This window comes from Stegostoma tigrinum, chromosome 4, assembly GCF_030684315.1.
Source record: "Stegostoma tigrinum isolate sSteTig4 chromosome 4, sSteTig4.hap1, whole genome shotgun sequence".
In the NCBI taxonomy this organism is placed as follows: domain Eukaryota; kingdom Metazoa; phylum Chordata; class Chondrichthyes; order Orectolobiformes; family Stegostomatidae; genus Stegostoma; species Stegostoma tigrinum.
In genome coordinates this window covers 28217037-28229634 of record NC_081357.1, presented here as the reverse complement: position 1 = coordinate 28229634, position 12598 = coordinate 28217037, and the positions used below count along the sequence as shown (strand labels likewise).

General features: G+C 43.3%; 1 long non-coding RNA gene across 1 annotated transcript in view; it reads left to right on the top strand.

Moving 5' to 3' along the window:
- Positions 1-962: 962 nt before the first annotated feature.
- LOC132209539 (uncharacterized) overlaps positions 963-12598 on the top strand; it is a 138177-nt gene continuing 126541 nt past the window's right edge. Inside the window, exon 1 of the long non-coding RNA XR_009445673.1 lies at positions 963-1258. This is a non-coding gene — a long non-coding RNA (uncharacterized LOC132209539). The remainder of the gene's footprint in view (positions 1259-12598) is intronic.

Here is a 12598-nt window from a genome sequence, read left to right as displayed (position 1 = left end):
GACGTTACAGACATCCGCTGTACTGCAAATGTCTTTTTTAAGCTTCTCGGAGTCCGTTTTGTACTTATCTCTAAAGTGGATCCGGGGTCTCTAAACTTTACCGGTGACAAACTTTTGTTTTTGTATTGATGCGCTGGATCACTGCAATAATCCCATGAAATGCCCGAGCCCCAACCTGGAAAAGAATGTAATTACAGATTGGGGTCGCCATGAGCTCTCTGATGAAGGGTCTGGGCCCGAAACGTCAGCTTTTGTGCTCCTGAGATGCTGCTTGGCCTGCTGTGTTCATCCAGCTCCACACTTTGTTATCTTGGGGTCGCTTTGTGCCTGCCCGCACAGGACTGCCATATCTGGTAGGAAACGGGATTCCCGTGCTTTCTCAGGTTGATTCCCAAATTCAATCCTTCCCTCATCCCCTCCCTCCATATTCGATTAAACATTTTCAAAGAATAGTTATCAAAGTTAGCAACTTTTTTTTAAACTTCCGGACAATTTTTCTCCAGCTTAGCTGAAAAGCTCTCGCGTTTCAATTTCTCTTTATCATCCCTGACTTGCTCAGTTTTCCCAGCGATAATTTTTCTTTTGGTCTTGTTTCAGATCTCCAGCATTCCCAGTATCGAGCTTTTGGATTTTTCTTGGAGGTCACTCACTGCAGTACAGTGAGGATGAAGCTTCAATCGCTACAGCACAGCTGATAACCCTCACTGCTGCAGTGCCTTGGAAAGTTACTTTCTGCACATGGTTGAGAAAATAAGTCCGGGGCTGTTTCCCGGGGCATCAGTGCATTGAGACCTCGCTGTTTGCTTTTGCTTGCCTGTCATCCCGCGCAATTTATTTTATTTATCTTGTCACTGCAGAAGGAGCGATTAAGTCACTTCCTCATTCTGCCTCTAACCAGTGTACCATGACAGACTCGACAGATTATGTAATGTCAGTTTAGCTGCTGGCTGCTCTAAATGCAAGTTGCTGAAGCACATCACTCATTTCGCACCACGCCAGCTGTGAGTTCGCAAAATGTGCTACTCTTATCGAAAATAGGTCAGTTGTTTTTACAAAGAACTAACTGAAGGAAAAGGAAGGGGGCAGTGTTATTTGAAAACGTTCCGAGAGGGAAAGAAAAGAGTTGTGAATGTTGGACTTAAGCTGACAATCTATTGCAAAGCCCTGGAAGACACAGTTTGCGTTAACAGAAATTGGGGGGAAAAAACTGTCTCATTGTTAACGTCGGAGGACAACATCAGGCCAGAAAATCCAGAAGGTAAACTGAAAGCAGTACATTTGTTTAGTTACAGCAGATTGTCTTGCCATGTACCCGGCGTTGGCAGACTATTTATTGTCACCACAGAAATTCCCTGCTGCTCAACTTGAATACTGACAGCTCTTTAGCTGAATTGCTTCTGCAGTTTGATTTAATTATTTCAATGCACCCCCAGCTTGCCTCCCACATTCCAAAGTATCCACAGTACTGTCAGGAAGAGAGTTCAGGGATATTGACCCAGCGACACTGAAGGAAGAGCGATATATTTCCTAGTCAGGAAGATGAGAGGCTTGGAGAGGAATAGGCACATGGTGGTGTTGCCATGTATCTGCTGCCCTCGCCCTTTTAGACAGTAAAGGTTTGGGAACTGCCATTGAAGGGGCTGCAGTACTTCTATCATCTGGTGCACTTTTGCTGCCACTGGGCATAAATGGCAAAGGGAGTGAATATCAAAGGTAGTGGATGTAGTGCCAATCAAGCAGGCTGCTTTGTTCTGGATGGTGTCAAGCTTCTTGAGTGTTGTCATGCTGCACTCATCCACACAAATGAAAAGTATTCTTGGTTTATATGTTGGGTATTTGAGGAAGCACTGGAGAATCAGAAGATGTGTTGCTAGCTGCAAAATCCCCAGCTACTGAACTGCACTTGTGGCACAGTTTCTGGTCAGTGGCAAACTCCGGGATATCAATAGTGGAGCAATTCAGTGATGGTTATGGTTTGAATATCAAGTGGAGATTGTCAGATTCTCTCTTGTTGGAGATGGTCATTCCTTGGCACTTGTATGGTGCGAATGTCATGCCATAATCAGATCAAGTCTGGATATTGTCCAAGCCTTGCCACATGAGGAGTTGTGAATGCTGCTGAAATTTTGCAAATATCAGTGAACGTTCCTACTTCTGACCTTTTGATGTAGGGAAGGTCATTGATGAAGCAGCTGAAGTTGATAACATCTTATACTTGTCATTAGAAGTGAAGAAAGACTCACATTTATTTAAGAGCTTTAATGACCACAGAATATCCTAAATCACACTACTGCCTGTGAAATATTTCTGAAGTATAACATTTCCATAATGTAAGGAAATACAACAGGCAATTTGCACATAGCACGGTCTCAATGTGGTAATGCCCAAACAATTTATTAATTAAAAACAATTTGTCTTTACTTTCACAACGGTGATGTGATAGTAGATTTTATTAGCTACCATGTGACAGAGGCAGTTAAACAGGACAAGATGAGTTATACATTTACATTTAACACAGTTGTGGCTTAGTCATCCAGCTAATCTTCAGTTTTGCAAGACTACAAAGGCATAAGGATTGCCTCAGGATTTCTAGTCAAACTAAAAACTTGTAAGTAAATAGAATTTAATGAATTACAGGATCCTTTACCTTGCCATATAAGTGAAGCTAACTTTGACTCTCCAACCTTACTACTGAAACTAAACCAAAATATCTGTAATCATGGAGCAGGACAATGACAGTAATATGCTTCTATCTTCCCTGCAGCTTCATTAAGTGACATAACTAATCTACCCTTCTGGAAGGCGGGGGTGGGGGGGGGGGTGCGGGGGAGGTGGCAGGAAGTAGGGAAGGAAGATTACAGTTACATCAAATATCATCAACCGCCGACTCTGATTTGTGAAACAGTAATATCACAAATTCTGGTATATGTTGTTGAAGGCAAACATGTGACCTATTCTGAAGTCTTCCTGATAGTAAGTTTGGATGGTTTGAATGCAAGAGATTATAGGTGGAGGGGTGGGGAGGTGGCAGGAAGTAGGGAAGGAAGATTACAGTTACATCAAATATCATCAACCGCCGACTCTGATTTGTGAAACAGTAATATCACAAATTCTGGTATATGTTGTTGAAGGCAAACATGTGACCTATTCTGAAGTCTTCCTGATAGTAAGTTTGGATGGTTTGAATGCAAGAGATTATAGGTGGAGGGGTGGGGAGGTGGCAGGAAGTAGGGAAGGAAGATTACAGTTACATCAAATATCATCAACCGCCGACTCTGATTTGTGAAACAGTAATATCACAAATTCTGGTATATGTTGTTGAAGGCAAACATGTGACCTATTCTGAAGTCTTCCTGATAGTAAGTTTGGATGGTTTGAATGCAAGAGATTATAGGTGGAGGGGTGGGGAGGTGGCAGATTGTTTTACTGGCAAAAAATGGTGCAATGTTTTTGCATTTGAAGACAGTGGAGAGATTAATTCTCCAAAGTTACAGAAGAGTGTTGTGAGTGATGAATTGTAAATATTTGTGTTTTAAATTGTCCATCTAGTCCCAAAGTAAAAAATAGTTGTTGCCTCAGAAACAGCAAATTAGCATTTCTACAATGGTATATGGTCCCTTAGATTCACAGTGACATGGAGATGGTCTTTGAGAGGGGAAGAGTCAAGGATATCTCTGAGAACTCACATAGTCTCTCTGCTGGGATTGAGAAGAGACAGAGCAGCTACAGATCTAATATCTCTGTGGTTCGCTCTATAGGAATGCAGATGAGAGCTTGCATTTGATTGAAAAGAACAAATGCATTAGGATTTGAAGTAAGGCTGGGAAGATTCATCCAGCTTGTACTAGCAAGAGGATCACCACAAAAAAAAGCCTCACTGAGAAAGGCAGTTCTAGAGTTAACAAGTACCAGGCTGGAAAAGGCAAGGAATAGAAGCAAATCCTCATAAACTAAGAATCATTTTGTGTCTAAGAAAATCAAATGGATACCTAGGGGTTAGTGTAAAGTGGTTTTCAATTGTGCTAAAAGGGGAAAATTCAGTAGTTTAGAATGTCAATTGCTGACAAAACATTTAGTCAATAGTGTTTGGTTACTGAAAAGTCTTAAAAATGTGAAATTTTGTTCTGACATCCTTTCAGATATCAACTCGAGGGTCAATTTGTTTCTAAAGTGATTAGTCTCCATTAAGATCATAATAAACTAACTGAATGAGATGAAATGCGGTTGAGAACGATGGTACTTCTGAAACACAGCCTAGCCAACATTTCATCAAATTGATAGAAAATCAGGTCAAAAATATGCGAGATCCCTGCCCACGTTCACCCCTTATGATGTTTCCCTGTGCAACAAGGTAAGGAATCCAGTACGTTGAAGAACATTCTATATCTCTGTTCGGACTATTACGCATGGAAATGTTAGGACCTTTCTGGCATTATATGATGCTTGGAATCATGTTCAGCAAAATGTGATGGAACCTTTCCATAGCAAAATATCCCAAGGCATTTATCAAAAGCATCACCAGCCAATACTTGACACAAAGCAAAAGGAGAAGCATTAGGACAAGTGACCAAACTTTGTAGAAGAGAAAAGCTTTGAAAATGGTGTTAGTGGTGAATCTGTCACTGATTCAGTGGGGTAGACCTTTATTTTCTCTGACTAACTGTTTCAGCATCATCTTGGTGGGCACAGTTATTGTTCTATCCATTGTTGCATTATTTTCAGCACTCTTTTTGGACCAGGATTGTAAAGATTTGCATTTTATCAGTCACACCACATGCCCACTGCTGTCAAAACTCCTAATTGCTTGGTAAGCAGTTCTATTGTGTTCATTGCCTAGAGGATATTGGCAGTACATAATTTTATGTAGAACCTCTCTCCTTCTGTGCTTGGTGAGAGCTGACACAGAAAAGACACCACAGTCTGCAATGATCTGGGTCAGCAGTATTTTTCTGGTTGATCCCAGGTACAGACTGACACCGAACACAACAATAAATTCTGTTATAATCCGGAATTCACATTTAGAATCATAGATTCATATAGGATGGAAACAGGCCCTTTGGTCCAACGTGTCAATGCTGACCATAATCCAGAACTAAACTAGACCTACGTGTCTTTGCATGGCCTATATCCCTCCAAACATTTCTTATTCAAGTACTTGCCCAAATGTCTTTTAAACATTGTAACTCTACCTGCATCTACCACTTTCTTAGGAAGTTCATTGCACACACATAGTCATTAGAGTCGTACAGCACAGAAACAGACCCTTCTGTCCAACTCATCCATGCTGACCACAAATTCTAAATTAATGTAGTCCCATTTTCCAGCATTTTGCCCATATCCCTCTAAACCCTTCCTATTCATACGCCCATTCAGATGCCTTTTAAATGTTGTAATAGTATAAGTCTGCACCATTTTCTGTGGCAGCTCATTCCATACATGCATCACCCTCTGCATGAGACGGTAGCCCCTTAGGTCCCTTTCAAATCTTTCCTCTCTCACCTTAAACCTATGTCCTGTAGTTTTGTGTTCCCCTTCCCTGGTCCCATTGTCAGCCGAGAGACAGATGGATCATTTTAGTAGTTCTGGCATTGCCTGGTACAGATGACAGCATTCATTCAGCCTATCTTACTCAGTTTTTCCCAGAAGATGGTTTGTGGAGCAGTGAGAAACTTCACTCTGAAACATTTTAGATCTTTTAATCAGCCTGTTCAGAAATATTATGACACACTCTAGAGAGGCTGGGATTTGAACCTGGGTACTCTGACCCAAAGGTAGGGACACTACCATCGTGTCACAACAGCCCTCCCTGAAATATTATCAAGCCTCTTCCAGGAGAAACACATCATTCAGCATTTATTTCAAAAAGCCATGAGTCTGCAGCTGCAACCATGACTTTCCCACTTCCTTAGTTACCAAATGATGAAAACAACAGACTAGGAACTGTCACATTTTCTCTCAAATGTCCCTTTATTTTAAATTAGACAGTTAGAAGCTGCACATCCCTCAGGAGCAGCCTCGGCTCTATATAATGCCATGGTACATAACTTGGCGATGAATTCTTTATCTGAATTATGACTTGCAATATTTGAGATCTATGAGAATGATTTAATAAACAGAATCATACAAAGAAAAGTATGGCCCCTGAGCAAATGCAGAGACAGCCATGGAAAGGAAACTTGAGTTCAATTATTCTTTGACAAAGTGGAAACTTTGAAATGACCTAATTCCAGTTTTCACAATCACAAAAGAGGCTCACGAAGCTGATCTGAACAAATACTTTGGTGTGATAAAGTTCACAGACATACGGGGGCACAATACTAAAAGTGATTAGGTCAATGTAGAACCATAGAAGATAGGATCAGCAGGAGGCCATTCAGCCCTTTGAGCCTGCTCCATCACAACTGATCATCCAATACAGTAACTTATTGCTGCCTTCTCCCCAGGCCCTTTGATTCCCTTTAACCTAAAAGAACCATGTCCAACTCCTTCTTGAAAACATTCAACGTTTTCACCTCAACCACTTTCTGTGGCAAAGTATTTCACAGACTCACCACTCTCTGGGTGAAAATATTTCTTCTCATCTTAGTCTGAAATGGCATTTCTTATCCTTCAACTGTGACTCCTGGTTCTGGATTCCACAGTCATCAGCAACATGCTTCCTGCTTTTAACCTGATGAGTCCTGTTAGAATTTTACGGATTTCTATGAAATCTCCCTCATTCTTCTAAACTCTAGTGAATGTAGTCCAAGCTAATCCAGTCTCTTTTCATACATCAGTCCTGCCAGCCCAGGAATCAATCTGGTAAACCTTTGTTGCACTCCTTCTATATCCAGGACATCCTTGTTCAGATAAGGAGATCAAAACTGCTCACAATACTCCCAATTGTGGTCCCACTAAGGCACTATACAATGCTGACAGATGTCCCTGCTCCTGTACTCAAATTTATTCAAATTAAAGTCCAATTAATCCCCAGGCCCCAGACTCTACGTTCCAAAATACTTAAGGAAGCCGCTATAAAACAGTGGCTGCATTGGTGGTCATCTTTCAAACTCTGCAGACTCTGGAATACTTGCTATGGATTGGAGGGTAGATAATGTCACCCCGCTGTATAAAAAAATACAGTTGTTTCTGCTATAATATGATGGTTGTGTTCCTGCACAACTTTGTGTTATAGAAAATCGTGCTACAGAAAGAATGGGGTTTATGGGAAAAGCAGAGTTAGGGGCAGACTACCAAACAATATCACCCAAGATTGCCCAAAGCTCACTCAAAAGCCTAAAACAAACGATAGCACCATTTGAATAAGTGTTCAATTCATATTTAATAATGAAATAAAGATAAATTTAATACCTTGTAAAAATGTCAAGATGACGATGGGGGAGGAGGTTTTGAGGTTGCTCTGTTGTTAATGCAGGGGCTGAGGGTCGTCATCATCACCTTCAGGTGCAGTTGTGGTTGCAGGGTTAGGGCGGAAAATAATTAATCCAGAAGCAGATGTCTGTGGTTCGTTGCCTTCTGTCTGTTTCTCGGGGGTTGGCTTAAAAAAGACTTTCAGTTTTTGCTGCATTGCCCTTTTTCTTCTTCCATGAAGAAGCTGTTCATAGAGGCCAGATAAGATTTTATTCCATGAACTGCCACCCTGCTGTGTTCTGCGTTTTATTGTTATCCTCCCGGAGCTGCAAATGCTTCTCAATTTCCGTCAGGGTAGAAGACAAAACAAAAGTGGAAAGATCGCGTGGTGCTGCATCCCGGACTTCATCTTCTTCATCTCCAGCTTCCACTTTCCCCCTCAGTGACAAGTTGTTGTAGATCAGCTGTAGAGAGTCTTCACAGTGGGACTCAGGTAGCTCTTCGACATCCTCACTTCTCCACTTCTTCAAATCCAACTGGCTTTGCAAGATCAACACAATGTTCTTAGATTCTTGAGAGCTCCTCTGATGGGTCAAAGGTTTTAAAATCTTGAAAGGAATCTGGGAGAAGCTTCCGCCAAACCAGCTATTGCTAGCACTAAAAGCAGGCACATCTGCAGGACTTTCAGCTTTTGTTGATAGATCTTCATAAATTGATAAGGCTTTCTCTTTTATGGTGAGTAGGGTGGTCCCAGATCACGTTTTCATTTGTTCTTCTGTCCAAACACTTCGAAGCCGCTCCATCTCCTTAAATTCCCTTCTCTGTGACCTCACAGATTTGCTAGCACTCTGACTTGTTACAGCAATTCATCTTGCTTTAATCTTTTCTGTGTTGTCTCTAATGGTGCATAAGGTAGACTCCTTTATTCCTGTTACACGAACTGTATCACATGTTCTCTAATTACATCTAGCTTCTCTTCTAGTGTTATAGCCTTTATTTACATTCACCACCGCCAATTTTATCCCCAGGACATTTCTTGCTAACATTCTTGTCACTTTGTCCTCGCATTTTTGTGGGTAACACAGCAGAATTTGCAAACAAAACCCACCCTGCCCCCACACCCCGAAAGTCACAGGGGTACTGTACCTCTCACAGGAGGTGCTTCACAACAGTTTCTGCAAAACGATCACGTGATGCCAGCGCGGAGACTCGTTTGACGCTAAGCTTGAGTATGCTCAGGACAAAGTTCAAAAAACGATCATGTGATGTCAACATGTACTCCTCTGTGCACCAATGGAATCGTGCTATAGCCAACACATGTTTGGGTTTTAGAAATAGCCCTGCCCTATTCGTCAGTCACATTGTAGCCAATTTGCATTGCCAGAACATTCATTATAGCAGAACTGACTGTAGACAAATAGTAGGGAATTTTAGACTGTTAGGCTGACACCAGTCGTGTATCAATAGGTGATGCAAGATGTCACCGACACCAGACAAATCCTTGCGAACTCCCAAGGCTGATCTAACTCTAACATGTCTTATAACTGTTATACACTTTTAAACTTCAATTCTAAATCTGGAAAAGTTTAGTAATAATGTTCTTTTAAGTTAAATTATATGTTTCAAGATCCTACAGTCATCCAGGTTTGAATACTGGCAATGCTGGGCTCGTAGACCCAGGATAGACCCACTGGCTTCCTGCAGGACCCACGAGGACATTGACCTGACCAATGACCCTGCAGCAACACAACCACAAGCCAGATCGGAATTGGCCCCGACAGCTACTCGACCCACTGGAGCTCTGTCTGACCCGAGACCAGCAGCAGTGCAACCCCGAGGAAGGCTTACCAGCCTAGGCCCAGTCCCCAACTACCAGACCCCATGGAGGCCTGGCCCGACACAGCCTGACTCACTTATCTGCAGGAAACGAAGCCTCGCTCCACCAACACCTGGGACTGCCCAGGATCAGAAACTCCGCCACTATGACCCACTCCAAGGAGACCAGACCAGACCAGCCTAGGCCTGGACTCTGACCTCACAGCATCCCACACTGGGGAAGGCCCAGACTGACCTGACCTGACCTGACTCACTTAGCTGCAGGAGCAGCAGACTCGCAGCACAGACTCCCCAGACCGTCAGGATAAAGGAAACGTACAAGGGAGCCGGGACAACATCCTGGCCTGAAAGTGAGGTTGAAACAACGCAGTTCCAAGATCCCCTCCCCTGCACACTCCTAGCAAATGTCCAAAGTATTGAAAACGAAATGGATGAACTCAGATCTGGATTTACCTACCTGAGGGAACTGAGAGACTGTTATGTGCTCTGATTCACGGGGACTTGGCTCACCTCTGCCATTCCTGACAGTGCCCTACATGCAGAAGGATTCTCCATACACTGTACAGACCACACAGTGTCCTCAGGTAAGGCAGAGGGTGGTGGGGGTGTGCTTTCTGATACTCGGATGTAGCAACATTAGCAAGCCATTGCTGCCTGGACCTAGAATACCTTACAGTAAAATACCATGCTTACCACCTACCACGAGAGTTCACTTCCGCTATCCTGACAACAGTCTACGCACCACCCCACAGAGATGTGAAGAATGCCCTAGGTGTGATTTACACCACCACAAACACACTAGAGACAGTCCTGTTCATGGTGACCTGCCAGTTCAACCAAGCCAGCTTCTTGTAAGTGAAGCCAAAATACCACCAACACATTTCCTGCCCCACCAGGGGAACCAACATTCTGGACTACTGCTATACAACTATTGAAGACACCTACTGCTCCAACTCCCACCCACACTTCGGATAATCCGACCACAGCGCTGCGTTCCTCCTCCCAGCATCCAAGCAGAAGCTGAAATAAAACCAAAGTTGCTGGAAATGCTCAGCAGGTCTGGGAGCATCTGTGAAGGGAAAAAAAAAGTTAATAGTTTCATGTCCAGTTCTGAGGAAGGGTCACTGGACCTGAAATGTTAACTCTGTTTCTTCCTTCACAGATGCTGCCAGACTTGCTGAGCTTTTCCAGCAACTTTGTTCATGCTCCTGATTTACAACATCCACAGTTCTTTCAATTTTTATTAAGCAGAGGCTGAAACTGGAGAATCCTTCAAAAGACAAAGTACAGTGCTGGTCCAAGGCAGCAGAACACCATCTCTACAACTGCTTGGACATGATGGACTGGACCATGTTCAAGCGTTCAGTGGAAAAACTAGACGAGTACCCCACCACCATCACGGACATCATTAGCAAATGCGCGGAGGACTGTGTACCAATGAATTCAATCCAAGTGTTTTCCAACCATAAACCTTGGATGAACCAGGAGATCCACTCCCCTACTGAAGACCAGATGTGCTGCATTCAAGTCGGGTGACCCAGACCAATGCAAGAAATCCAGAGATGACCTCTGCAAAACCATCAAGGAGGCCGAGAGGCAGTACCAGCCCAAACCTACCAAACAGGCTCCCGCTGTCTACGGTAAGGTCTAAACAACAATATGGGATATAAAATGAAGCAGAGCAAGATGGCGGACAATGACACATCCTCCCTGACTCGCTCAATGTTTTCTATGCTCAGTTTGAGCAGAATACCATCGGCGTGGCGACACCTGCCTCGTCAGCCGCAGACAAACCTGTTCCCTCTGTCACCACATCAGAAGTTAGGTTAGCCTTGCTAGAGGTCAACTCAAGGAAAGCAACCGGCTCAGATGGTGTCCCAGGCATGCGCTCAGATCCTGTGTGGACCAGCTGGTGGAGGTATTCACCGACATCTTCAATCTCTCCCTCCTACAAGCCGAAGTCCCCACCTTCTTCAAAAAGACCACTATCACCCCCAAGAAAACACATGCAGTATGCCTTAATGACTACCGCCCAATAGCTCTGACTTCAATAATCATGACATGCTTCGAGAGGCTGGTCATGGCCCACACCAACTCCAGGCTCCCAACCGGCCTCAATCCCCTCCAATTTGCCTACCAACATAACAGATCCTTAGCGGATGCCATACCCCTAGCCATGCATTCATCCCTGGAGCATCTGGATAACAAAGACACCTACATCAGACTCTTGCTCGTTGAATACAGCTCCAACATCAAAACCATTAGCCCCTGCTGACCTATCTCAAAACTGCGTGACCTTGGTCTCAGTTCCGCCCTCTTCAGTTGGATCCTCAGCTTTCTAGCCCCTAGGCCACAATCAGTGAGGATAGGTTCCGAGCCTCCTCTACAATAACACTCAATACTGGAGCCCCTCCAAGGATGTGTCCTCAGCCCCCTACTGTATTCCTTGTACACCAACACCCGTCGCTCCTTGGTAATGATTTCCTACAACCTCCTCCGTCAGGCAGAAGATACAGAAACCTGAAAACATGCACAAGCAGGTTCGGGAACAGCTTCCTTCCAGCCATTATCAGACTGTTGAATGGACTCCAGCTTCAAATAACGTAACCTGCAATGTAACCTGTCTGCCTCGAAGTCTTTTTGATCTGTATATCCTTTGCTTGCCATGATCTACCTGTACTATTCGTGAACAAAGCTTTTCACTGTATTTCGGTATATGTGACAATAAAATCAGTCAGTCAATTTTTGGATTTAATCCTATCCTTAATTTCTCGTTAGCCACGGTCAGGCAATCTTTCCCAATGAACAACTATTACATTTCATTCACACATTTTTAAGATGTTTGCCATTGCCTATCCACTTTCATCCCATTATGTAACATGCCACAATTTATCATATTCAGCTTGCACCTCATATGGGCATAGATTCCTTTACTGAGAATCAGGACATTAGTTTCAGAATCAACTACACCACTCTCCATTTACTGGAGAATTCTATCGCATTATGGCCGCTCTTCATAAGGGGGCCTCACATATGTAGTTTGTTAATTATTTCTTTCTCATTGCACAATACTGTGTCTAGCATGGCTTGTTCTTCAGTTGATTCCAAGTGTTGGTTCAGAAATCCATTCTGCACACATTCCAGAAATTCTTCCTCTTCTGTATTGTCACTGATTTGAATTGACTGAACTATATAGAACATAGAACAGTACAGCACAGAACAGGCCCTTCAGCCCACGATGTTGTGCCGACCATTGATCCTCATGTATGCACCCTCAAATTTCTGTGACCATATACATGTCCAGCAGTCTCTTAAATGACCCCAATGACCTTGCTTCCACAACTGCTGCTGGCAACGCATTCCATGCTCTCACAACTCTCTGCGTAAATGATCTTATTGGTAAAGATTATGA